Source organism: Schistocerca serialis, chromosome 4 (assembly GCF_023864345.2).
Source record: "Schistocerca serialis cubense isolate TAMUIC-IGC-003099 chromosome 4, iqSchSeri2.2, whole genome shotgun sequence".
In the NCBI taxonomy this organism is placed as follows: Eukaryota; Metazoa; Arthropoda; class Insecta; order Orthoptera; family Acrididae; genus Schistocerca; species Schistocerca serialis.
This window is the reverse complement of record NC_064641.1, coordinates 591682980-591708939: the sequence shown is the minus strand read 5'-3', so window position 1 is coordinate 591708939 and position 25960 is coordinate 591682980.

Below are 25960 nucleotides of genomic sequence, written 5' to 3'. Positions count from 1 at the left end.
GCAGAAGTGGTACAAAGCTGTATCACTTTTCAACATAATCTCCTCCACGCCCAATGCAAGTCCTCCAGCGCTTACAAAGTGCATAAATTCCTTTAGAAAAAAATTCTTTTGGTAGTCCGCGCAACCACTGATGCACCGCATGGCGTACCTCTTCATCAGAACGGAACTTCTTTCTTCCCATTGCGTCTTTGAACGCTCCCAACATATGGTAATCACTTGGGGCAAGGTCTGATGAGAATGGTGGATGAGAAAGTGGTTGGTGGAAGTGAACTCAGGTTTCCTCCCCAGTAACGATTCTTGCAAGGAAGCCATCACCTTCTCATTCAAAGCGCCGAACAAGTTCTTCACAAGCATCAACACGTCGTTCTCTCATTTCAGGAGTCAGCTGCCGTGGCACCCATTTTGGAGACACTTTGTGAAACTGGAGCATATCATGCACAATGTGGTTCAAAAATGGTTCTGAGCACTATGGGACTCAACTTCTAAGGTCATTAGTCCCCTAGAACTTAGAACTAGTTAAACCTAACTAACCTAACGACATCACACACATCCATGCCCGAGGCAGGACTCGAAACTGCGACCGTAGCGGTCTCGCGGTTCCAGACTGCAGCGCCTAGAACCGCACGGCCACTTCGGCCGGCGCACAATGTGGTGTGCTGACCCATGACTAATTTGTAAACATGTTGCAGTGTCATTCAGTGTCACTCGGCGGTTTTCCTTCACTATGGCTTCAACTGCTGCAATGTTCTGTGGAGGCACAACTCGTTGTGCCTGACCTGGACGAGGAGCATCTTCCACTGAAGTCACACCATTTGCGAACTTCCTACTCCATTCGTAGACTTGCTGCTCTGACAGACATGCATCACCGTACTGAACCTTCATTCGTCAAAGAATTTCAATAGGTTTCACACCTTCACTACGCAAAACCGAATAACAGAACGCTGTTCTTCCCTGGTGCGAGTCGCAAGTGGGGCGGCCATCTTTAAACTGATACTGCGACGGTATGTGTGCATCTGCACTATGCTGCCACCTACAGGCCATTCTGCACGCTGTTTGTAGCACCCTTACTAACTTACAGGATAACGGCGCGAAATTTCGGTTTGTTATTAGAAATTTAAGGTTTTCAATTGACTCATCCTCTTATGGTCATAACATTCAGCAGAAGGGTAATAATACATCGTGTCAGGTAATGACAGACGTACACAACTGAGTTTTTTTAAGATAAACTGAGAATGACAAAGTGTGTTTCTGTGCTCTTCATAGTCAACTCAAATTACGCTGGATACATGTACAAGGACAAACTAAAGCAGGATGCTTCTGCACATTGCCGTGCAACTAAATAACGAGAGAACAGCGTACAGCCGACGGCGCCATACTCCTCCTAATCTGCCTCTCTGAGGAATCTGGGTGCGTAGTACAGAGTGGACTGCGCGTTTGTCAGCCTCGGTGTCTTTATGAGGGGGTGAGCCCTGTACCAGCGTCATCTCTCTGATACAATGTTTTTCTCTGATTGTCGTTCCGCCACGGCCCTACCTCAGACTACAGAGCTGAAAACTGATTGTCAGTGTCAAAGCAGTGTGCTCTCTACTACAGTGTCCTGCACATTCCATCGCTTTTTTACGCTTCACCATTTTCGGATAAATAATCGACGATAGCTGGAAGTACCAGTGCCTGAATACCGATGCATTATAGAAACCTCCGCATTAAACACGCCACTCGGACAGCGACCGAAAAATTTTCATTCAAATAATTCAACGTTGCGTAGCTCGAACCCGCGCGTTCTCTGATTCGACGCGAATACCTCGCTGATTTTATTTTATTTCGCATGAAAAGATCTATATTTCGAAGGGAGCTTTAATGTCGTTGTGCGAGGTAAACTCGGAGCATCGAGAGCGGGCTGTTTATTTCGCTGTGTTTAAAGCTGTGTCCATGGATTTCCTCTGTGTAGCTAGCGTTGACTGATACAGTAGCACTAGTAAATTGCAATCGACAAAAAATACAACGCCACAACAAAGTAAATGAGAAACATGCAGTATCTCTTTCTGTTGCGACTTGAATAACACTTTTGGTTCTGGTCTCATACGTAGCTGTCATTACCCAGGGACTGAGTAAAATATGCGGTTTTCGGAAGCTATAACTCGGGTGTACAAATATGTAATTGGAATTTCATAACATTTTAGGGTTATTGGACTTCCTGCTTTAAATACGAACATTTTGGCATTGCTAGCGTTAAATCTGAATCGACAAATGAAACTTCAATTGAGTAGTAATTACTGTTGAAAAAATTGAAAAGGCGTTCTAATAAACCGGCCGCTGTGGCCGAACGGTTTTAGGCGCTTCAGTCGTGAACCGCGCTGTTGCTACGGTCACAGGTTCGAATCCTGCCTCGGGCATGGATGTGTGTGATGTCCTTAGGTTAGTTAGATTTAAGTAGTTCTAAGTTTAGGGGACTGATGACCTCAGATGTTAAATCTCATAGTGCTTAGAGCCAACTGAACCATTTTGCGTTCTAGTATTCAGTTACATACACTGATAAGCAAACAAGTGATGTTTCTGTTTAAATTTCTTTTAAATCTAAAGAAACACACAAATCAGAGGAAGAGAGCAAAATTTAGCTTTCATAGTGGAGTATAGTGCGACAGAAATTGAAACCTACAGAGACATACGGTCCAACATCACACTCAATGGAATCATATACTCGGACTGGATTCCTGATTTACCTTCAGAAAAATTCTTCATAACGACGCAATCTGCGAAAGTAATTCGATAAAAATGTAATCTCAATCTTCATCAAACATTTCTTTCTCTTCGTATGTAACAGACTCATCAACGACTTTGTAAATCATTTGCTGTAGAAGTTGCTCCTCTTCACTGCACATTTTGAACAGAAAATTAACACAAAACCACACAAAACGTACGAGACAGGGAAATGATCGGTTAACGCCTATGAAGCAAGAGACGATAACAAATGTTGCAAAAACGAGGAATTTTTGCAGTGACTTCGCTACTACCATCTACCAAAAACTACGAAGCCTGCAGACTGACAGATGTTTGCGGGACCCGTAAATTTGCGTTTGACACTCCGAAAAATCTTCATAATTGGCGTGACGTGATATCACGTCTGCCGCACATTCCCATTTGCCGCAAGCGCCATAATACTTTGTGTTACGACAGCCACACGCTAAGTATTAATGCAATCATGGCTTGTAACTGAGAAGTACGTATCAGGAGAAGCAGACTAGCCATGAATGTATAGTTTCCTTGCACTTAGGAGGAGAATCCTTGTTGTGTAGGAGACATAGGAGAAAGTGTCCTTTGGAATATTTGACCTCTCTGTTAAATTAAGTAGGCTAGCAGACATTCAAAATGTTTTGAAAAGCTGCAGTTTCACTACCTAGCGTCTGTTGTGTGCTCCCACGTGAAATTAAGTGCCCTCTTTGTTAGAAAATAAAAATTAGCATTTTTGACGTTGAGCTAAGTATTTCGATACATCATAGTGAAGCCAAGAAGTACCCTGCGTCCCACCATAGTAGTACCTTACGCTAGACTTCGCCTCGACTAGAAGCATGTTCGTTTCTCTGCTTTTCTCTTTGCCTGTCATTCCCATTGACCTCCCTCTTTTTCTTCCCTTTTCTCTCTCCCTCCTTTATTCCTCCATTTCCCTCGCCATTACGCGCGCGCGAGTGCGCGCCCACACTGACACACACACACACACACACACACACACACACACGAACCTCATCCCCCTTCTCCCTTCTGCAACCAAACCGTGGCAGTACTCTTTCCACAGCCAGGTGGATGTTGCCGTGATCCTGGCCGTAACGGTATTACTAACCTAGCCCTACCCAGCAAGTGTTTATACTTGATGTCTGTTGGAACGTTGCTTCAATGCGCAGAGCGGAAAGTCAGTGGATGTGTCCTGCGAGATGAGAATGTGATCAGTATACCGAAAGAGAGTCGGTAAAAGTTTGGATGTTTCTGTAAAGAGCTTGCCTCAAAGAAGTAACACTCACTACCTACCGGCAAATAAGAAAATATGCAGTGAAGTTTCCGGAAAGTTGGACCAAAGTTATATCGACGTAATGTTTTGCCTCTTCGCTGTACGTACCTATAGCGTAAGACACTGGTACCATGAACATGAAAACGGGGTCACTGTTGTGACGACGTTGATTCTGGATTTCAGGAATAAGGGAGAACACTGTGTCCAGTGTCAGATCAGCGTAAGTGGTGCGAGGTAAGTTCAGCAGCCACAAATTAAGCAGTAAGAAGAAGTTTGGAAGAAAAATGTTTAACGTCCCGTCGACGACGTTACGTCCACCTGCTTCATAGTTTTTTGACTTACCTGTGCAAAACGCAATGCAGTAACGATTCTGCCTGGCATGGATGCGAAAAATTCTTCACAGAATGAAAGATAAATTTTGAGATCTCAGCTGCAAACGAGTATTGCATTAAATGTAATGGTGACACGTGAAAATTTTGTGCCAGACTGGGGCTCCAAGCCGGATGTTCCACTTCTCTAGAACGGTTGCCTTAACTGCTTCGGCCTTCATGGGCTGGCGGAGGTATGTCCCACAGATGCCTACGCGCAAGTCACGCGATACCTGTAAATTGCGGGCAGGTAGTTCGTGGGTAGTTCCCAAATGTGCAACCGGATTCAGATGAGGCGAATCTGGTCACCAAGACATCGACATAAGTTCACTGTCACCCTCACCAAACCACTGTAGTAGCCACACTTTGGTCTTTTGGTGCGGGCAGTTGTTCTGCTGTAGATGCCTTCGCCGTCGGTGAAGAAAAAGAGCATGAAGAGACACAGGAGGTCCGCAGTAATATTCACGTGGCCCACAAATGTTTTGAGCAGTCGTTCGTTTTGATGAAGGCGTTTTCGGACATCATCAGCGACTTTGTAAAACAAGAAACGTGATTCATCTGACCAGGCGATATGTTTCCACAGATCTACGGTCCAATCTCGATGATCCCGTGCGCACTGCAATCGCAACTGACATGCTGATTTGAGATTCATTCGGAATATCTTAAGGGGATGTAATTTACGCACAAAAGAAGTGGCTTACAGAATATTCGTTCAACTGATTTTTGAGTGGTGTTTAACAGTCTGGGAGCCTGAAAGAGCAGGACTAATAGAAAAGGCAGAGAGGAGTGGAGCTTTTCGGCACGGGAACGCTAGAGCGTTACGGTGATGGTCATCAAACTCCAGAGGCAGTCGCTAGACGCGAGTGTGTGCATCATGGAGAGGTCTATCGTTTTCAATTTCCAGATCGTCCGTTCCAAGAAAATTCAAGCGACATACAGAGCTTTACCGACAGTCACTCTTACCATTCGTGAATAATGGAAAGGTGGTGAAAGAACATTAGTGCTACAAGTACCGTGCACTACACACCGTAAGGTGGCATGTGGAGGGTAGGTGTGGATGTAGATACAAGACGGAGGCTAGCAAAACGGGCGTTACTCGCTAAAATGAGAGTAATCGTGTAAATCATAATCCTTAACTTAAGGGAGAAATGCCTGATAATGTACGTCTTCTGCAAAGAGTTACAAGGACTTGAATCGTGCACGGTGAGGAAACCGGGCCCGCATCTCGTGGTCGTGCGGTAGCGTTCTCGCTTCCCACGCCCGGGTTCCCGGGTTCGATTCCCGGCGGGTCAGGGATTTTCTCTGCCTCGTGATGGCTGGGTGTTGTGCGCTGTCCTTAGGTTAGTTAGGTTTAAGTAGTTCTAAGTTCTAGGGGACTGATGACCATAGCTGTTAAGTCCCATAGTGCTCAGAGCCATTTGAACCATTTTTTGAGGAAACCGGAAAATAAGATAAAAGGAGCTTCTGAGATGTGGTGTCATAGAAGAATGCTAGAAAATGAATCCTCCTTACCTAGAAGTAATATACAACCGTTCGCTCGACGAAAGATCCGTACCAAAAGACTGGAAAGTTACAGAGTTCACTCAAGAAAGGAAACAGGAGTAATCCTCTCACTAACGTCGAATTGCTGTAGGATTGTGGAACATATACGGTATTGGAACATTGTGATTTATCTCGAAGAAAACGATTTATTGCCGACCGGTGTGGCCGAGCGGTTCTACGCGCTTCAGTTTGGAACCACGCGACCGCTACGGTCGTAGGTTCGAATCCTGCCTCGGGCATGGATGTGTGTGATGTCCTTAGGTTAGTTAGGTTTAATTAGTTCTAAGTTCTATGGGACTGATGACCTCAGATGTTAAGTCCCATAGTGCTCAGAGCCATTTGAACCATTTTTTGAAAAACGATTTATTGACGTATAATTAGCATGGATTCAGAAAATATCATTCTTGTGAAACACAAACTGTGGTGTCACCGCCACACTTGCTAGGTGGTAGCCTTTAAATCGGCCGCGGTCCATTAGTATACGCCGGACCCGCGTGTCGCCACTGTCAGTGATTGCAGACCGAGCGCCGCCACACGGCAGGTCTAGAGAGACTTACTAGCACTCGCCCCAGTGGTACAGCCGACTTTGCTAGCGATGCTACACTAACAAATACGCTCTCATTTGCCGAGACGATAGTTAGCATAGCCTTCAGCTACGTCATTTGCTACGACCTAGCAAGGCGCCATAGCATTTGATATTTATCTTATGAAGCATGCACAGTCAAGAGAGATGTTCACCAATTGTGGATTAAAGTTAAGTATTACAGCAACTGCGTCCGTTTTTCTAAGTTCTCATTTCCTTGTAATGTTCCAGACCTCAAGCCAGTCTGCGTGAGCTTAAGCGCGTGCCTTCCGGCTTCCTCTCATAGTGACTTGGCTGTCTTGCCAAGTCACAACACAAACAGCTCCTTATTCTCACGAAGTAATGAGTGCTATCGACAGGAGATCTCAAACTGAGTCCATGTTTCTATATTTCTTTTGACACCATTCCGCACAAGCGACTTCTAATCGAATTGCGTGCATAGGGAGTATCGTCTAACTTGTACGACTGTATTCCTAATATCCTGTCAAATAGGTCACAGTCCTTAGTAACTGATGGAAAGTAATCGAGTGAAACGGAAGTAATATCTGGCATTCGCCAAGGAATTGTTAGGGCTCATTGCTGTGCCTAATCTCTAATCTGAGCAGACCCTCATATCGTTTACTGTTTCGTTAAGTCATCAGAAGACCACAACCAACTAGAAAATGATATATGTATGTGCGTTAAGTGCCAATTCACTATAAATAAAGAAAGTTGTAAAGTCATCCATATGATTATTAAAAGGAATCCGGTAAATTTCGGTTACACGACAAATCACACAAATCTAAAGCCTGTCAATTGAACTAAATATCTAGGGCTTACAGTTACGAATAACTTATATGGAAACATTCAAATAGATAATGTTGTGGGGAAAGCAAACCAAAGACTGCGTTTTACTGGCAGATCACTGGAAGAGGCAATGGGTCTACTAAGGAGACTGCCTACATCGCACTTGTCGGTCGTCTTCTGGAATACTGCTGCATGGTATGGGATCCGCATCAGATAGGGTTGACGGAGGATATCGAAAAAGTTTAGAGAAGGGAAGCTCGTCTTGATTATCATGAAGTAGGGGAGGGACTGTCACGGCTATGGCAAGCGAGTTTGAGTGGCATTCATTCAAAGACGTTATTCCTTCGAGCAGGATCTTTTCTCGAAATTTCAGTCATGAACTTTCTCCTCCGAACTGTCCTCTCCGACAGATGAATGGGCAGTCTGCTTTCCGCAGCGCTGCGGCGAGGACGTCTTGTTTACGTCCCGTCCGCGCGGTCGCGAGTGCCCGTAGTTGTTTACTACTGCATTGTCGCTAGTTTAGGGTCCATCACTACCGACGCAACATGGCACATTCATACAGACAAACCACCATCAAGATCAGTTTTCAACCCGATCATGCACGACCGCGAGCTTTTGAAGTGGAACGTTTTCTACGTGACGACGTTAAAATTGAACCGCGAGACATAATTGGTATCCATCTCTCTATCACGAGCAGTGTTGTCTACGTCAAACTAGTAAGTGACGAGGTGTGCAACAGAATCGTGCGCGCACATGCGAACGATCTTAAATTCAAACATTCTGATGGCCATATTGGGGCGGTCTCTATCGATCACGCGGGGCTTGGCCTCCGTACGATACGCGTCTTCGAACTCCCGTTCGAAGTACCACCGGACGTAGTCACCGCGGCTTTCCAGCCCTACGGCAGAGTGATCAGCCATAAGACCGAAAAATGGACCACCTTTACAACGTACCCCGTTCTTAACGGGGTGCGACAGATTAAAATTGAACTGACCAAACATGTTCCGTCATATCTTGTCATCGGCGGATGTAGGGCGATCATTATGTATGACGGTCAGCCACGCACTTGCTCTGGTTGTGGCCAAGAAGGGCACGTCCGGTCGGATTGTCTCCGACGACGGCTTACTCAAATCCCGACAGGTGAATCTATGACTCCTTCTACGGTGACGACCCTTCCTCTCAATTACGCCGAAGTTACACGGGCAGCAACCCTTTCCGATGCTGACCACATTAGTCCCATAGCCGCCCCCGATAGCGAGACCGTGATGGCTTCTGCAGTACAGGATCCGGCCTCTACAACGGCGCCCCCACCTGAAGATAATCACCGACCGACCTTGCAAGAAGGCGTGGATGCCAGGATGGACATTGACCCACGGGTTGTGCTGACAGCGGCTTTTCTTCCAGACACCGGAGCAGCTGAAGAAATTCACCCACATTCAGATACTGAAACACACGTCCATAAACAGCGTTCCATGCGAAAACACAAGAGACGGCGGCGTGCTCCATCGGACCATTGTTGGCAGCGATCGTCTGACATGGACTGTGGAAATTCCGACGACGGTACCGGCGGTACAGAGGCCGCTGTAACATCAAAATCAACGGCTTCAGCCCCTCCGACCCCACAGAACAGCAGGATCACAAGCAGACAGCCGCTGCCGATTCCCAGCCAGCAGAGCCGATGGAGTCAGCGCCGAGTGCCGCAGCAGCCACTAACAGCCACCAACAGCCGATGGTATTTCATGGCGACTGGGCGGACGACTGTGAGGAACACTCCTTGCCCATCATGTCGGACGACACGGGGGGAAATTTACCCCACCAGTGTTGATCCTTTCCCGCCATCAGTTACAGTGACGAGACAGCCTTACAAGGGTATTGATGGCCAACACGGATGCTATGGATAGACCCCAAACTTATCGCGTTGCAACTATAAACATCAACACTATACGGACGCGCGCTAAGTTATCCTTGCTTCAGGATATGTTGAACTCTGCTTCCATCGACATAGCCCTTCTCCAGGAAGTGTACGTCGACGACTTCCCAGGCATGTACGGTTACGATGCTTGCGTCCCTCCAGCTTCCCCAACAGGCAGCGGTGTCGCTGTACTTCTTCGGGAAGGGATAGTGGCGGACGATATCCTGTTTCTGCCTGGGGCAAGAGGAATGGCACTCACAGTACTGGGTGTCCGCCTTATCAATATCTACGCACCTTCCGGGACAGACAAACGTCGCGAACGTTCACGATTCTTTGCGGAAGACGTCGCCCCGCTCTTCCAAGGCCGCCACGACCATCTGGTGTTTGGAGGTGACTACAATTGAGTAATGGCGCCCAGAGACCAACTCCCACGACATAATCCGTGCCCGGAACTCGAGACGCTAATTCGAGACCTGCAGATGGTGGACACTTGGGAACATCTTCACGGCCACCGACCGGGATTCACGCACTTCACGAGTCACTCTTCCAGTCGTATCGATCGGATTTATGTCTCACGCTCTCTCGCCGCTGGAACACAGGATGCGGAACTGTGGCCTGCAGCATTCTCGGACCACACAGCTTACATTTGTGCCGTCACCCTGCGGCGGCAACAAGTGTGGAGAAGTCGCAGCCCGTGGAAATTAAACATCGCTCACCTGTCGTACCCGGATTGCCGCCAAGCCGTTGAGGATACGTGGCATTCGTGTGAAACTCGCCTCCGTGCATATCTCACAACGATCCGCTGGTGGTTGGACTGCGCCAAACCGGCACTGAGGCGAACGTTGATAACCTACGGTCGCGACCACGCTACTTGGCGGAGTCATACACTCGACTTTTACTTCCGGGTCCTGCACGACTGCGATGCTATGGCGCCGTCTCCGGAACGACAAACGGCGGTCCACCGTGCTAAGGCTCAGATCCTCGCTCATATGCGACGCCACCTAGAGGGGGTAGTCATCCGCTCGAGGACGCAGGATCGGATACCGAGCGAACGCCCGTCAATGTTCCAAGTCCTTCGTGAAAGTAAACGACGCCAACGAGCGCAGATACGCTTCATCGACACGGAGGACGGTCGTCGCCTCACCACGCAACAAGACATAAACACAGCGTTCTACAATCATTATTCCCAACTCTATTCCGCTCAGACCCCTGATCCGACAGCACTGGGGGACGTCTCTCAGACGATTTATGGCACCGTCACCCCTGCAATGGAAGCGGCCTTGGTGGACGAAATTACAGAAGAAGAAGTGATCGACGCCATTAGAAAAGGAGCTGTCAACAAGTCTCCGGGTCCTGATGGCCTCCCCTTGGAATTTTACCGGACTTTTCAATATTTATTAGCCTCCCGATGGACGGACATCTGTCGCGAACTACTATCCCCGGACGTGCCGCTCCCTGCGGCCCTTGTGGAAGGGATGATTATTCCTATTCACAAACCGTCCGGTGGCTCACGACTGCAGGACTACCACCCGTTGACGCTATTGAACTGCGACTTTAAGATCTTTTCTCGACTGTTGGCGGCGCGGATACGCCAGACCTTACGAAATGTTATCTCACCCGATCAAACGTCGAGGCGACAATAATATTCAAACAGCACTCAGTGAATATCGTGACTTGATCTCACTGGCGAGGGCATGTCGTCTGAAGGGTGCACTGGCGGCAATCGATTTTAGTCAAGCTTTCGACCGAGTGGACCACGACTATTTGGAAGCGGTCCTCCAACATATGCGGTACCCACAGCCATTCGTCACTGTCGTCATGCGACTACTCCGTGGCGCGACGTCCAAGGTGATCGTCAACGGCCGACCTTCGCAGCCCCTCACCATTTCTCGATCGATACGCCAAGGCTGCCCTCTGTCCACTTTACTTTACGCTGTGGCCATGGAACCTCTCCTCTGCGGCCTGCGCCAACGACTGACGGGTATGACGTTGCGAGGCCACACTTTCCGATGTAAAGCGTACGCTGACGACCTGGTGATTGTCATCCGCAACGGTGACGACACCGCCAGCGCACTGAATTGGATAGCGAAATATGGCATGGCCACTGGTAGTCGTATCAACGTCGCAAAATCGGTGGCGATGAACATCGGGGTCGGATTGTCTGAGAACAGTGTCACCCCTTTACAGCTCAGAGATAGTTTGAAATGTCTCGGCATTGATTTTACAGACGATATACGACGGACCGCTGCTCACAACTTTCGACGGCTTTTACGACATGTTCGGACTGGAATTGCCAACAACCGCCTACGAGCCCTGGACATCGTCCAAAGGATCCAGTATGTTAACAAACATTTAGCGTCACGCATTCCGCACATAGCCCAGATATTACCTATACCTGTGATGTTAGCTCGCCGTATACTTGCGGCTTTTTGGTCCTTCGTGAGTTCAGGAATGCTTTTCAAGATCAATTATGAGACTCTCACCCTTCCCACGGATCGGGGTGGGCTTGGCCTTTATCACGTTCATGACAGAGTGGTCGCCCTATTTGTGAGCGCATTAGTCAAACTATGGCACCGCCGTCCGGACAGTTTGACCAGTTTGTTAATAGAAGAACTAGCACCGCCCTCGGCCTGTGCCGATACACCACGTCCCCTCCTCGCTCTTCTACATCGGTGTCTTTTACCTCGAACTCAGTTACGTTCGACTTGCCTTACCAGCGACTCACCTAGCGACGGCAAAGGCGGTTTATAGGGTCCTGCAACGTGGACGACCCGATAACGTCGTGGAGAGGAAGCACCCGAACGTCAACTGGCGGGTAGTGTGGAGGACAATTCACCACGTAACACTGGACGCTGACGTCACGGCGATGTGGTATATCACTGTCAACGGTAAGCAGGCGACCAGATCAAGGCTACATGCGATCCAGATGGTAGACTCACCCACGTGCACGAGCTGTGGCGTTCAAGACAACGATGACCACCGTCTTAGCTGTGGCGAGTCTACGGCAGTGTGGCACTTAGTGAGGCAAATGTCAGCATACTTCCTTCGGGTAACGCCGAATCATATCGACCCCAAGACTATCCTATTCCCGGATGAGACGTATTACCCACGCACTAAAACTAATGCAATGACGTGGCTTCGTGGACATGCAGTGCATTATTTGATTCAAGACGGCACTAAGGACACTTTAGACTTTTGGAACTATTTGCAGGAACGACATTGCAAGATCCTCCGTAACCCAAAGTATCACAATATTTTTCCAATTTTTTGTGGAGTGTGTTCCACGACCCTCCGCGTAGCTGGAACATCACGGGTAAGAGAAGCTAAGATTACAAGACGATGATAGAACACTACACGATACAACGTGGGATCTACTTTCATCATTACGAGAAGTTATACCTGGATGATACAGCAGATGGAGAGTTTCGTTGTGGACCCTCACACTCTGTAGCAGTATTTGCCCCATTTCCTCTTTTTATCCCCGGTGCGAAAAGGTCTTCGCAGTTTTTGTTTTCCCAACCAGTGCAAGATGTAGCAATTGTTAATGGTGGTATGGATTCCACCCTTCAGTTTTGTTTCATGGTTTCCTTCGTCCCGCACTTTCCTCTCTTTCTTTATGCCTTTTTCTACAACTATTAGCATGGTTTTAGTTATGTGCGTCCCCAACTCGACCCAACGAGTGCCCTTACTAGTTTTCAGTTCCTTACTGTTAAAAAAATACAAAAAAATTAAAAAATTAAAAAATTAAAAAAATTAAAAATAAATGAATAAATAAAATATAAAAAAATCACAATAATACACCAACTGCATCCTTTGTACCACATCACATCCCCAGGATGGGAGGGAGGAGACATCGTGGCCAGGTCTCGGGTCGCGACCCCTGCCCACCTTGCCTCCGCCAGCCCACTACCTGTAAAAAAAAAAAAAAAAAAAAAAGATAAAAAAAAAGAAAATGGTCAGCGTGACGGACTGCCGTCCTAAGGGGCCCGGGTTCGATTCCCGGCTGGGTCGGGGATTTTCCCCGCTCAAGGACTGGGTGTCATGTTGTCTTCATCATCATTTCATCCCCATCCGGCACGCAGGTCGCCCAATGTGGCGTCGAATGTAGCAAGACCTGCAGCAAGGGGCCGGACCTGTCCCGTAAGTGGCCTCCCGGCCAATGACGCCAAACGCTCATTTCAATTTTCCTCCGAACTATTTTTCTGGCGCACGTCTACGTATGGAGAAATAATCATCGTAATAAAATAAGAGAAATCAGAGATCACACAGAAAGATTTATGTGGTCGTTTCTCCCGTGCGCTGTTAAAGAGTGGAACGTTAGAGGGAGAGCATGTGGGTGGTTACATGAACCCTCTACGAGGCACTTGACTGTTAGTGGCGAAGTAGTAAGCTAGTAAGATAAGAAATGTAGGGTGTCTGCAGAAGAGGCGAGTAAAGGAATACGTCGTAAATACTGACTACGAGATGGACCAGAGTGATAAGGATAGTGCAATGCTGGTGTGGGCACAGGTAGTCTGGAGAGACTTGTTGAACATGGGGCTCCGCACCAAACGACCTCTACCTGTGTCCATGTTGATCCAACGACATTGTCAATTATGACTGCACTGACTACGGGGTCATGGACAATGTACCATGGAACAATGGAAACGAGTCACCATGTCGAATGTACCACGTTGTTTGTTGCACTGGGTCGATGGTCGCGACCGGAAATATCATTATCCAGGCAAAAGGCTGCTTCAGACATACACCACGCCACCGACACAAGCCGCTAGAGAGGGGTTAGGGAGGCAGGTGGAGATAGTAATGTTAACTACAAGAGACATTTACTGGGACTTTCATGGAACCATGACAGTTGTTAACTACATGAGCATTATTACAGCGCAACTGCACTGTCTGCTTCGATGGTGATGATATTTTCCAACAAGACAGCTGTGCCTGTCAATCGTGCTACCGTTGGTTGAGGAGCATAGTATTGGATTCACGTTGCTGTATTGACCACCGAACTTGCCTGATATGAAACCGATGGAAGATATTTGGGACGCTATCGGGCACTAGCTCCGCACCTGAAAATCACCGTCCCGCAACTTACACATCTGTGCATAAACATCTGGCGTCACATACCTCTGGAAAACTACCAAAGACTTGTCCATTCCACATAATCGTTGCTGTACTATGTTCCAAAAGTGGGCCATTAAGTTCTTAATCATGTTGTCGTAATGTTTTGGCATACCGGCATAACTTCCACAGTACTAACTCGTCCCGAACAGGCCATGAAGGCCCAAAGGTACCGACCGGCTGCCGTGTCATCCTCAGCCCACAGGAGTCACTGGATGCGGATATGGAGTGCCATGTGGTCAGTAAACCGCTCTCCCGGCCGTAGGTCAGTTTCGAGACCGGAGCCGCTACTTCTCAATCAAGTAGCTCCTCAGTTTGCCTCACAAGGGCTGAGTGCACCCCGCTTGCCAACAGCGCTCGGAAGACTGGATGCTCACCCATCCAAGTGCTAGCCCAGCCCGACAGCGCGTAACTTCGGTGATCTGACGGGAACCGGTGGTACCACTGCGGCAAGGCCGGTGGCTCCACAGTACTACAAGGTGCAAAAACTGTAACAAAAGTCAGATATCAGAATAGAGAACGCTTGGTATAAGTGTTATTCTGAGATAAAGAGGTTACCATAGACAAGGAAGTTGCGACGAGCCGCATCAAACTAGTCATGAGACAGATGAAAAATTAGGTACATGCAGCTGGCACGAGCGTAGTTCTAATTGAATTCCTATTTCTCCGAATATTTCTACGCTTTGACACAGATTTTCATCCCGACAAATGTACGTCTCCGTATCTGAGTGGTCAGCGCGGCTGTCTCCCCTGCGGAGATCCCAGGTTCCATTCCCGGAGTTGTCAGCGATTTTTTCTTCGTGAAGAGGTTGGAATGGGAGGCACTTTGCCTCGGGGTACCAACTGAAGAGCTACTTAACAGCTTCAGGTCTTGATAACTTACATTAAGGCGACAAAAACAAAGGCATAACGCTGTGCACATATACTGATGACGGTAGTATCGCATACACAAAGTATAAAAGAACAGTTCATTGGCGGAGTTGACATTCGGACTCAGGTCACTCATGTGAAAAGATTTCCGACTTGATTGTGGCCACACGGTGGACATTGAAAGACTTGGAACATGGAATGGTAGTTGGAGCTAGAGGCATGGGACATTCTACTTCGGAAATCGTTAGGTTATTGAACGATCCGAGATCAACAGTGTCAAGAGTGTGCCGAGAATATCAAATTACGGACATTACCTCTCACCACAGACAACAAAGTGGCCGACGGGCTTCACTTAACAACCGAGAGCAGCAGCATTTGCGTAAGCGTTGTTAGTGCGAGTAGACAAGCGTCACTGCATGAAATAACAACAGAAATCAATGTGAGAAGTACGACGAATGTATCCATTGCGACAGTGCTCCGAAATTTGGCGTTAACGCGCTATAGTAGCAGACGTGCCGTTGCTAACGATACGACATCGCCTTAAGCGTCTCTTCAGGACTCGTGACCGTATCAGTTGGACCCCAGATGACTGGAAAACCGAGGCCTGGTCAGATAAGTCCCGATTTCAGTAGTAAGAGCTGATAGGATTCGAGTGAGACGCAGACACCACCAAGCCATGGACCCAAGTTGTCAACAAAGTATCGCGCAAGCACGTGGTGGCTCCATAATGGTGTGGGCTGTATTTATGTTCCCAAACAACGAGGAAATTTTTATGAATGACGACCTTCACTTAACGACCGAGAGCAGCAGCGTTGGCGTTGCGTTGTCAGTGCTAACAGACAATGAAAACTGCGTGAAACAACCACAGAAATCAATGTGGAACGTAAGACGAACGTATTCACAATTGTATTCGGGCAACAATTGGTCGCGATTCGTTTGTAGAACAACCTGAACAGTTAGAGCAAATAATTTAGCCACCAAGATCACCCGACATGAATCCCATCGAAAATTTATGGAACGTAATCGAGAGATTAGTTTGTGCACAAATTCTTGCACCGGCAACAATTTCGAAGATATGGACGGCTATAGAGGCAGCACGGCTCAATATTTCTGCAGGGGACGTCGAGCGACTTGAGTCCCAGCCACGTCGAGCTGCTGAACTACACCGGGCAAACGGAGATCCAATGCGATATCAGAAGGTGTTCCATCAGTTTTGTCACCTCAGTCTACAACAGTTGGAAGCACAGTGTGCTGGCCACGCTCTCCTCCATACCACATCCAATGGCGTCATTGGCAGAGTATGACACGGCTGTCGGTCGGTACCGATGATCCCACCAACACCTGTGGACCGAGTCAAACTTCACCCAAACGAATAATTTGCAGGCGAATCACATGTTTTTGATCGTCAAAGTTACCAATCGTACCACAGCCACAACAACAAGAGCTTCTGGCAAACTGATTCGAGTACAGAGTTCGTGGTTCGTTCTGATGTCGCTAATAGAGGGCTGCGAATGGAAATCTGCTGGATATCAGCTGTCAAGGAATGCTGCCGGCAGGGCGATGCGGCCGCCGTGAGAGCGTGAGTGCACACGCGCCCTCCACGTGTCGGTCCGCAGTGGCGGTGTCAGTCTTGTGTGGCACCGCAGACACCGACGTCGACAAATAATTAATGGCGGGCGAGCGCTGCTTTGGCCGGCCTGTAATTACCTCCATCAGTCAGGCATAATGGATGCGCGCCGGCCTTTGAGAACTGGCGCGGGTGATATTTAAATAATACACAAAATAGCAGAGTCTCGTGAGTGATTACAGGCGGGACCGAGCGCGCCGACGCGAATCAACTCTTCCCGCGTTCCCAACCCTTTATTTATGGCGCCAGCTACACGGGGGTCGCGGAAAATTTATCCACAAACCGCCGCACTAAAGCCGAGTGTGACTATTCTGGACGGGAAAGAAGGAGGGGAGCCTTGTGAGTTGTTTGGCGCGCGCGTCCCGTACCTCGTAGCTGTAGGACCAAATTTGGCTAGAAATACCTGTCATAAACCCCAAAGCAGTATAAACTTCTTTATTTAAATGAGTGTGTCTGTACTTAAATTGCTGAATGACTGAAACCCACAATATCCTAGCGCAACGCTATCTGACTGCTCCAAAGAATTACAAACTGACTTCAAATAATTAATTCAAAAGAATGGCCCTGACTAAAAAGAAATCTTAATAATAACCTATAAATTTCATTAAGCACTTACCTCACAATAATCTTAATTGCGCGAACTACTGCAATACAGCGAGCGACAATACTGCCAGCTAAATAAATGATTCTAACTACTAAAGCCATTAACTAATAATAAACATGTGGTTAGCAAAGGAAAGATTTTCTTGCAAACGAAATAATGTATTTTTTTACCTTAATAATGTGACATCCAGTTCAAACACGAATATGAATCGTCATTGACATCTACACACTTGGAAATGGAAAAAAGAACACATTGACACCGGTGTGTCAGACCCACCATACTTGCTCCGGATACTGCGAGAGGGCTGTACAAGCAATGATCACACGCACGGCACAGCGGACACACCAGGAACCGCGGTGTTGGCCGTCGAATGGCGCTAGCTGCGCAGCATTTGTGCACCGCCGCCGTCAGTGTCAGCCAGTTTGCCGTGGCATACGGAGCTCCATCGCAGTCTTTAACACTGGTAGCATGCCGCGACAGCGTGGACGTGAACCGTATGTGCAGTTGACGGACTTTGAGCGAGGGCGTATAGTGGGCATGCGGGAGGCCGGGTGGACGTACCGCCGAATTGCTCAACACGTGGGGCGTGAGGTCTCCACAGTACATCGATGTTGTCGCCAGTGGTCGGCGGAAGGTGCACGTGCCCGTCGACCTGGGACCGGACCGCAGCGACGCACGGATGCACGCCAAGACCGTAGGATCCTACGCAGTGCCGTAGGGGACCGCACCGCCACTTCCCAGCAAATTAGGGACACTGTTGCTCCTGGGGTATCGGCGAGGACCATTCGCAACCGTCTCCATGAAGCTGGGCTACGGTCCCGCACACCGTTAGGCCGTCTTCCGCTCACGCCCCAACATCGTGCAGCCCGCCTCCAGTGGTGTCGCGACAGGCGTGAATGGAGGGACGAATGGAGACGTGTCGTCTTCAGCGATGAGAGTCGCTTCTGCCTTGGTGCCAATGATGGTCGTATGCGTGTTTGGCGCCGTGCAGGTGAGCGCCACAATCAGGACTGCATATGACCGAGGCACACAGGGCCAACACCCGGCATCATGGTGTGAGGAGCGATCTCCTACACTGGCCGTACACCACTGGTGATCGTCGAGGGGACACTGAATAGTGCACGGTACATCCAAACCGTCATCGAACCCATCGTTCTACCATTCCTAGACCGGCAAGGGAACTTGCTGTTCCAACAGGACAATGCACGTCCGCATGTATCCCGTGCCACCCAACGTGCTCTAGAAGGTGTAAGTCAACTACCCTGGCCAGCAAGATCTCCGGATCTGTCCCCCATTGAGCATGTTTGGGACTGGATGAAGCGTCGTCTCACGCGGTCTGCACGTCCAGCACGAACGCTGGTCCAACTGAGGCGCCAGGTGGAAATGGCATGGCAAGCCGTTCCACAGGACTACATCCAGCATCTCTACGATCGTCTCCATGGGAGAATAGCAGCCTGCATTGCTGCGAAAGGTGGATATACACTGTACTAGTGGCGACATTGTGCATGCTCTGTTGCCTGTGTCTATGTGCCTATGGTTCTGTCAGTGTGATCATGTGATGTATCTGACCCCAGGAATGTGTCAATAAAGTTTCCCCTTCCTGGGACAATGAATTCACGGTGTTCTTATTTCAATTTCCAGGAGTGTAGTATATAGGTATATAATCATGAATAATATTCAATCTCCAAGTCGAACATGTACAAATCGTTAGCCTACTCTAACACTTGAGACCTCTACCCTCCATCAATGCTAACTTCTCAATCTAACATCAATTACTGCTGGTTGTTCACCTCCAACTGCACAACAGTACTTCCATCATTGCTGGCGACTAACTTCCAACTGCCCAACACTACTGGCGATTAACTTCCAACAACGAGTCCAACCAGCAACAGAGTCTCTTACAAAGAAAGCGCAGTCAGAGATCCAACGGAAAGCGCTACATTGCGCTGCCAACACAGAAGCAGCCCACTTACACAGTGACCTGACAGAACAAAACGGTGATGCGTACTGAAGACTGTTGGTTTCCTATGGAAAAATTTCAGCAACAACTTCTTTGTGTCTTGATTTTGAAGCAAGCCAGCAACCTAATTTTCGACGGGATGATGAAATCTGGGTCGTGTCATTGTGACAATTCACTGTGTCACTAAAACGTATACATTCAACATCTCACAAAATAACACCGTCCACTTTAGCCAAGTGTTCTGGTGTGACAGTTGTAACTTATGCTTGTTACAATTACTTGTTTTTTGTTCTTCCATACATGTCTCATCAATAATATGTTCAAACGAGAAAAAGTCGTAAGAACCGAGAAAAGTAATACTGTCCATAGGGCTATATTGCTGTCCATAGTCCTATACTGCTGTCGACACATACTCGTACCGCGTTACTGCAAAAACTACTGAAACACGAGCGTACAAATGAAACCAAATAAATGTTCTTCGCATAACGCTGTATTTCCACATAAATTTTCCTTTGTCGACGCGGAATTCAAAAAATTATCGAGTGTACTGGCATCAAGACAACAATTTCATCGTTAGTGGGATGCAGCATATTAGTTTGGCCTTCCGATGCCTCTTCAGAAGGAGTATATTGTAATAAAAATATACTCCGTCCGAAGAGGCATCGGAAGGCCCAACGGTACAGATGACCGCCGTGTCATCCTCAGCTGCTAGGCTCACTGGATGCAAATATGGACGGGAACATGCTCAGCACACTGTTCTCCCGGCCGCTGTCAGCTTTCATGAGCGAAGCTGCTACATCTCAATCAAATAGCTTCTCAATTGGTCTCACAATGGCCGTATGCAACTCCTCCCCTCCCCTTCTTACCAACAGCTCTCGACAGACCAGGACGGTCACCCATTCAAGCGCTAGCCAAGCCCGACAGCGCTTAACTTCGGTTCGGTGATCTGACGGGAACTGGTATTACCATTGTGGCATGGCCGTTGCCCACTGTAATATACAGGGTGGTTATAATTAAACTGTCACTACTGCAGCCAGTGTACATCGGAAACTACACTACTGGCCATTAAAATTGCTACTCCACGAAGATGACGTGCTACAGAAGCAAAATTTAACCGAAAGGAAGAGGATGCTGTGATATGAAAATGATTAGTTTTTCAGAGCATTCACACAAGGTTGGCGCCGGTGGCGACACCTACAACGTCCTGACATGAGGAAAGTTTCCAACCGATTTCTCTTACGCAAACAGCAGTTGACTGGCGTTGCGTGGCGAAACGTTGTTGTGATGCCTTGTGTAAGGAGGAGAAATACCTACCATCACGTTTCCGACTTTGATAAAGGTCGAAATGTAGCCTATCGTGATTGCGGTCTATCGTATCGCGACATTGCTGCTCGCGTTGGTCGAGATACAATGACTATTAGCAGAATATGGAATCGTTGGGTTCAGGAGGGTAATACGGAACGCCGTGCTGGATCCCAACGGCCTCGTATCACTAGCAGTCGAGATGACAGGCATCTTATCCGCATGGCTGTAACGCATCGTGCAGCCACGTTTCGATCCCTGAGTCAACAGATGGGAACGTTTGCAAGACAACAACCATCTGCACGAACAGTTTGGCGACGTTTGCAGCAGCATGGACTATCAGCTCGGAGACCATGGCTGCGGTTACCCTTGACGCTGCATCACAGACAGGAGCGCCTGCGATGGTGTACTCAACGACGAACCTGCGTGCACGAATGGCAAAACGTCATTTTTTCGGATGAATCCAGGTGAACGCCCACTGGGAGCGTGTATTCGTCATCGTCATACTGGCGTATCACCCGGCTTGATGGTATGGGGTGCCATTGGTTACACGTCTCGGTCACCTGACTCAATGCCCAGGCGTATCAAGGCCGTTATTACGGCCAGAGGTGGTTGTTCTGGGTACGGATTTCTCAGGATCTATGCGCCAAAATTGCGTGAAAATGTAATCACATGTCAGTTCTAGTATAATATATTTGTCCAATGAATACCCGTTTATCATCTGCATTTCTTCTTGGTGTAGCATTTTTAATGGCCAGTAGTGTATTTACTGTACGGGTAACCATCCATACAAGAGTGATTTCAGACTGTGCTCTGAACGATTTGCTTTGTTAGTAGTTTTACTGTCATGAATTTCCGTTAGGCGCCGGTACTGGCGCGGCGACGTAGGGAATAAACACGAGCATCAGTCGGCATTACAGTTGCAGGCAGTCAACATGGGTCTGGGCTAGGTGTGCAGGGCTTCACTCGTAAACCTGTTTTATCAAAACAACAAAAGTAGTGCTGCTGCGTTTCACGAGTATCGACCCGTTAAAACAATACGAAAAGGTCCTCTCTCCGCACCGGAGTTGAAGAACATGATTTGGAAGTGCGAATTAATTGGCGATTTGGGAATCACTCCTGAGAAAAGCCGACGGTCAGCTGCGTCACAGATTGCTAAGGAAGTTACTGTTGCTGCGGTTGAGAATGCTGGACGCCATGCGCGATCTTTAGTGTACAAAGTGGATCACGACAGCTGAGCATTCCATGGTTCTCCGTTCAAAGAGTGCTGCGAACAGTCTCTAGTGCGGGTCCAGGCTGTCGTGGATTCAGATGATCGTCAAATTGGGCAAAATTTGTAACTTGGAACGTAAACATGATACGTAATTAATCAGTGTAACTCACTAAAATGTATTTCTTTCAGTGGTTTATTCGTTATTTCTCTTCCGTTTGCTCTTACAAAGATTTCCACATAGTTTCAATCTTCTACGAGCACTCGTTGATGGGACCCATCTCAAGGAGCGAAAGTTCAATTATAACCGCCCTCTAGAACGTGGATGTTGTACTGAGTCCTTAACCGGAAGCAAGAAAAACGAATCTTTCTGTGACATATGTTTAGTGAGGTAATTTGAACATAAAACGGACGCTTGAGATGTAAAAATTGGATAGGGGGGCGGGGGAGGGCACTGCATAGACCCGGAAGCGGCGGGAGGAAAGTGTGTTGGCAGGGAGTGTCTTTTTCTTTTCTTCCTTTGTGGTGTATTCATTGTGTGAAAGAGATAAATACAGGGCAACAACTATTGAACTATATGACATAAAATCGTCATAACTTGTGAATGGCTTGCGTTAGGACGTTCAAACTGCAGGGTTGGCCGCGGGGCATGGTGTGAATTAGTATGCTCTGTACGGTTTGGTTTAGCGACGAAACGCACTTGCATTTGGATGGGTTCGTCAATAAGCAAAACTGGCCCATTTGGGAGACTGAGAATCCGCATTTCGCAATCGAGAAGTCTCTTCACTCTCAACGGGTGATTGTGTGGTGTCTAATATCCAGTTACGGAATGATCAATGCGGTATTCCTTGATGGCACGGTGACTGAACGGTACGTGAAGGTTTTGCATCAAGGTTTCATCCCCAGTATCCTTAGTGACCCTGATTTCGACAAGATGTGTTTCATGCAAGACGGGGCTCGACCCCATCGAAGCAGGAGAGTGTTTCACGTCCTGGAGGAGCACTTTGGTGACCGCATTCTGGCTCTGGGGTACCCAGAGGCCACTGGCGTGAGCTTCGATTGGCCGTCATATTCTCCGGATCTGAATATTTTTGAGCTGAAAACAGCCATTCAGGAGGTCCTCGACAGCATCGATGTTCCGACACTTCAACGGGTAATGTAGAATTTCGCTATTCGCCCGCACGATGAATAAGGTGTTTGCAGGTCGTAGTTTGTAACAAATTTGCGTTTTTTCATATAGTCCAATAGTTGTCACCCTGTAAGAGGACCAATACCACCCCTAACGTAACAGAATTTGTAAAGTGATTGAGTTTCTACAATTTATGTCGGTTATTGGTAGCAGAGTTTATCTATGTGGTAGATCTTAACTGGTTTTCCTTCGATTGTTTTACACAACGCTTTTTTGGTTTGCTTCCTTTCAGAACTTGGTGCTACATTCCACTCTCTCCTTTTTGGAAATCACAACAGGATAGGGTTTGCAACTTAGCTTCAGAGAATTTGAACAAAAGGTAATAAACATCAACCGATATTTTTCTTAGATTTTGAGCGTACAATGTAACTCATGTTATCTCATGTTTGTGTAGGAATGTGTTATTTTTAATTTCTTTCAGTTTTTAAGCTTTTTGATTAAAAACATTTTTCAGTGATTTTCTTTTTACTCGTTCCTGATTTGATGCTTATATATTTTTTTTGCAAAGCAAATAGAAAGAGCGAAGATGGCGAATGTTAGTGATTTTAGGGGGAAGCTGTATACAAAAGTTTGCAATGAAACAGAACAAATTATTGTGTTAGCTCCAAAATAAGAATGGCAAGAAAAACAAGATGAGAGATAATAAGATTCCTAAATAATGACGGAAAAGACTTCTTTATGAGGAAGAAGAATTATGATCGTACTGTTTCCAAGATGATATTCAACCAAACTTCACAGAGAACAGACATGAAATTCTGAGCAAGAAACTATAGCTTAAAATATCTCGACATCATTTGTCATGCCGAAGTGTTATCGGATTTAGCGTATTATAAAGTGGTTAATATGTAAAGATAGTAATAATGAACCACAAGGCAAAGGCGTCACATGTATCGGCTTTATATGATTGTACGACCATTTATAAAAGATATTACAAAGTACTTGAAAGAAGGATACAGAATAAAACAAGATAAATTGAGATGACGTATAGAATACAATAAGACAATAAACAAAATGTAACACTGCAGCGGAAAATTTGCGTGTATCTCGTATTCTGACGTCCAAATTGCGACCTATTCGAAGTAGGAAGTTGTGGCATTGGAGATGTTAGCCACGCTAGCCTGATAGACTCTTAATTCGCAGTCTTGGGCGATGAGTTGGACAGTTTGATTTGGAGCCCCGCTGTCATTACTGGAGCTAGGTAGCTCTCGCCCACTTGATGAGACTTCGTGCACATATTCCACGTCCCGTTCGGAAGTCCGTTTAGACTTTGCCGTATCTGTCGTGGAAGTTCAAAAGTCTTAGATTTTTCTGCTGGACTGACACGGCCATGCTTCTCGAGGAAGGCACTATCATCCCATCTCTGGAGTGACAGTGCTGAAGTTAGTAGCTACCAGTTGTTGGGCATCCCTCAGAGTTGGGGGTGGGGGGAGAAGGGTTTCTAGAGAAAAGTTTAGTTCTTTCCATCATTGGCGCATCTTGTTGGATGAAAAATAGGGGACTGTTCATTGCTTTCGTATATTCATTTCTTATCCAAGGCTTCCTGTTTCTGTAGGGAAGGTGAGGCTGTATGGCTAAGTGCTGGGAGCCAATATAGCGGCATAATCTTCGTACGTCCATTTATAATCCTCATAGCAGCGTTGATCTGGCTGTCCATCTTTCTTACAAGCTTGTGGTTGATCTTACTGAAGCACAGTACACTGATGCCCCCCATTTAGTGCTACACAGCCTCTGAATGAGATTGTTGCTTGAACTTATTTTATGGGATACATTTTGAAGACGTCTTTTGAAGGATATGATCTTGAGTAACTTCCAAATTCTTCGGATGTTTCTGATAAAGAAGTTCAATGTTATTCATATGAACCTTCAGCTCGTATCCCACCATTTTGTTGTTCAAATGAAAACAGATAACAACAGTTCTGGTGGCGTTAGGTATCAGCTCCCATAATTTTATTTTGGTAAGCAGTGAGCATGTTTTCAGTATCTTCGAACTGTTTGTTTTAGACAGCTAAGGCCATATCACCAGCATAGCGGGACGTTCTTGTCATGGTTACAGGTATGTCGGAGATATAGAGGTTAATTTCATATGAAATAATTGTATACGAAGATGATGAAAGGGAATACAAACGTCTAAAAAGTGAGACTGACGCGAAATGCTAAGCAGGAATAGCTAGACGACAAATATAAGGATTTAGAAGCATATATCACTAGGGGAAGATAGATATCGCCGACAGGAAAATTAAAGAGTCCTTTGGAGAAAAGTGAAGCAATTGTATGAATATCAAGAGCTCAAATGGAAAGCCAGTCCTAAGCAAAGAAGGAAAAGCTGGGAGGAGTATATAAAAGGTCTGTATATGTGAAAATGAAATGGGAGATATGATACTACGAGAAGAATTTGACGAAGCTCTGAAAGATCTAAGGCAAAACAAGGCCCCGAGAATAGACGGTATTCCGTCAGAACTACTGATAGCCTAGGGAGAGCCAGCCTTGACAATACTCTTCCATCTGGCATGCAAGATGTATGAGACAGGCGAAATACCCTCAGACTTCAAGAAGAATGTAGTAATTCCAATTCCAAAGACAGTAGTTGCAGACAGGTGTTACTATTACAGAACTATCAGTTTAATAAGTCTTCTTCACAGAAGAATGGAAAAGCTGGTAGAAGTCGACCTCAGCAAAGATCAGTTTGTATTATAGAGAAGTGTTAGGAACACACGATGCAATACTGACACTACTCGTTATCTTAGAGTATAGGCTAAGGAAAGGCAAATCTACATCTATAGCCATTGTAGACTTAGAAACAGCTATGGAAAATGTTGACTGGAGTACTCTCTTTTGAAATTCTGAAGGTATTAGGGATAAAATAAAGAGAGTGAAAAGCTATTTAGATTTTTT